The sequence below is a fragment of the Myotis lucifugus genome, unplaced genomic scaffold (genome assembly GCF_000147115.1).
Source record: "Myotis lucifugus unplaced genomic scaffold, Myoluc2.0 scaffold_3, whole genome shotgun sequence".
Classification (NCBI taxonomy): domain Eukaryota; kingdom Metazoa; phylum Chordata; class Mammalia; order Chiroptera; family Vespertilionidae; genus Myotis; species Myotis lucifugus.
This window is the reverse complement of record NW_005871051.1, coordinates 8395173-8398413: the sequence shown is the minus strand read 5'-3', so window position 1 is coordinate 8398413 and position 3241 is coordinate 8395173. Positions and strand designations below refer to the sequence as shown.

At 43.2% G+C, this 3241-nt stretch overlaps 1 pseudogene; it reads right to left on the bottom strand.

The window, feature by feature from the left end:
- Window positions 1-1807: 1807 nt before the first annotated feature.
- LOC102421714 lies at window positions 1808-2122 on the bottom strand (annotated as a pseudogene).
- Window positions 2123-3241: the final 1119 nt, after the last annotated feature.

The window sequence follows — 3241 nt, the reverse complement described above, 5'->3', positions numbered from 1 at the left end:
GGGAGTGACCACTAGCAGGTGTGGCATTTCTTTTAGGCAGGATGAAAATGTCCTGGAGTTAGAGAATGGTGATTGTTGCACATCCTTGTGAATGTGCTAAAAACAGTGCATACTTAAAAATTGCGAAATGTAGGATATGTGTGGTGGTTAACTTGACCTGTCAGCTTGAGTAGGCCATGGGATGCCCAGATTAAACATTATTTCTGGGTGTGTCTGGATGAGATGAGGATTTGAATCAGTGGACATAGTAAAGTAGATTGATCCCTCCACCCCCACCCCACCCTCCAGTGTGGGTGAGCATCATGCCAACCTTGGAGGATCTGAATAGAACAGAGAGTAGAGGAAGGAACCATACCTTCCTTTCCTGCCCATCTGCCTGAGTTGGGACACCAGCCTTCTCCTGCCCTTGGACAGGGATTTATGCCATGGGCTCCACTGGAGCTTAAGCCTTTGGACTCGGACTGGAATCACACCACAGGCTTTTGTGAGTCAACATCTCGCAGAGGACAGGTTCCCACACAGAACCCCCAGAATACTTTTCAAATACAGGGTGGGGCAAACGGAGGTTTACAGTTGTTCATATGGGAAATAATACGAGAATAAACTCTGTTTCCTGTACTCACAACTGTAAACCTACTTTTGCCCCACCCTGTAAGTATAACCTTGCCTTCTACACATGTGTATTATTTTTTCAATCACAGTTTACAATCAATACCATTCTGCACCAGTTTCAGATGTACAGCAAAGTGCTCAGAAAACCATTCACTCTACAGAGTGGTCCCCCTGCTGCCCCAAGCACCCACTTGGCCCCAAGCCCTGTTATCTCCACATTATTGACTATATTCTCCATGCTGCTCTGCATCTCCGTGGCTATTCTGCAACTACCAATTTGTACTACTTAATCCCTTCACCTTTTTCACCCAGCCACGCTTATTTCACTTAGCGTAATACTCTCTAGGTCCAGCCATGCTGTTTCAAAAAGTAAGATTTCCTTCTTTTTTATGGCTGAGTAGTATTCCGTTGTATAAATGTACCACTGTGTTTTCCATCAGCCTAAAAATGTGTCAGACTCCCTCTGACCAAATCATGACATTTAACCTGCTATGATTCATGGCCTCTACATAGCATCAGATCCTCTCTTGCTTTACAACTTGTTTTCCCTTCCCATGCAAATAAACCCCTTCTGAACAGTCTCCTCCATATCTCTCACACATAACTTGCCAAGTCTTGCTCCTGTACTTAGGCTTTTACTTATACATTTTTTCTAGAATGCTCCTCTATTTCCCTTCATCAGTCATGACTCCAATTTTCTTTAAGACTGTATTCAAAGTCCCCTCCCTTCAGGAAGCTTACTCCACTCTGAATAATTCCTCATCATGACAAAAGTAATAACTACTAGTTATTAAATATCTACTGTATAATCAATACTAAGCTAGGAGACTTAAACATCCAATCAATGTTTTATCCTTACAAATACCTAGTGAGGTAGGCAGTGTTGTTCTTATTTCTAGATAAGGAAAACAACATTTAGAGAAGTCATATACACAAAGTCACACAGCAAGGAGGCGCCAGTGTTGAGACTTGAAATAACTGCTACTATGATCGAAATTTCATTATTTTGCTCCCTAGAATATTAGTGCATGCACAATTTTGTTCAAGAGTTTTCTTTTTTTTTAATGAGAGATTTGCAATTTTATTAAGAAAACAAAAAATAACCTATACAAAAAGGAAGTTCCATTTCTGTGGGCAGCATTCAAGGCAGGAGGGACTACCCCAAGTCTGACGTCATCCGTGTTTGTGCCCTCCCCACCTGCTAGGACTCCTGCTGCTGGATGAAGGGGTTGGGAATGGCCTCCATGCCATCCTGCGGGCAGATGAGCACCACTGAGGTGCCCCTGCACCCCACCAGGCCCAGCTGGCGGGTGTCCTCTGTAAGCTTGTATTGGTCTTCAGGGTCTCTAATGTATTCGATGGTGCCATCAAGCACAAGGTTGAGGAGTGGGTCAAACCCTTTCAGGATTCCAATGGCTTCACGGCCTCCCTGAAACTTCACCCAGATCGTCTTGTCGATGTATTTGGACAGGTCCAAGATGCTCTCCTTCTTCTTCTCTTTGTCCGCCATCTTGCCGCGCTGCGCCGCTCAGGAGTTTTCTTTCAGAATGTTGTTTCCTCAACCTACAGAATATTTTTCTGGGGCAGAATATTATGCCTACTGGCACTAGTGAGCTTTCTTGGTTGCAAACAACCAAAACGATCTTTAGCTATAAAGGAGAAAACAAGTAACTGGGTCAATACCAGAATCATCTAGAAGGCTGTAGGACTAGGCTCAGAAAACCAGAAGACTAGAGGAAGGTTAGGCAAAGGAGAATATAGCCAAGGTACCTATTCTGAGGAATAATCTGATGATAAAGCTATTTCTAACATGACTACCTTCCCTGAGGATTTGATTGTATCATTGCTGACTAAGTGATCTCTCTCACTGTTCCTCCTTCTTGAAGCCATTCCCTCTGTATTGCCTAGTGACCAGGCCAGGGCAAGGGCCAGAGACTGGATTGTCTTCCCTATTTAAGCTCTTGAAGTGGGGGGTGGAGAATGCAGGGGTTGTGAAAATTTGGATTTTTGTTCCACAACATTTGCTTTTCTTTCCTTTCCATCATGGGCTTGGCCGAGCAACCTATTCATAATGGGTTTTGCCCTCTGTGCTTCTGCCATTGTCATGAGAAGAATATGCCATGAGAAGCAGCTGCCCTATCTGCCTGGACCCCAGAATGAACATCTGTGGAGCAGAGTCACCCAAGCTGACTTGCAGTCCCATAGTCGAGACAGCTGCCCCAGCTGAACCACAGACTGATGAGAATGGTTATAAATGCATATAGCTGCATGCCACTGAGTGGTTTGATACAATGGATTTCTTCCAAGTAGAAAGAGTAATAAGATCCTACAAAATGTCAGCTGTTCATTGTGCTATGTCTCCTACTTTATTGTATTCCCTACTTCCTAATGCCCTGCATAGAGCCAGTATAGTACTCATTCAAAATGTTTACTCAGTATATCTTTGTTAGCTATCTAATGGTAATACAGAGTTTCTGACTGCAATTTATATAGAGAAAGATAAAAATAGAAAACCAATTTTCACATTCTCTTGAGTCAACAGGACCAGAGGGCTTCCTAAGTACATGAATGGAAAGTAAAATAATTAGTAATGCTCAATAGGCAATTTACTTCTTAGAGTGGCAGGCAG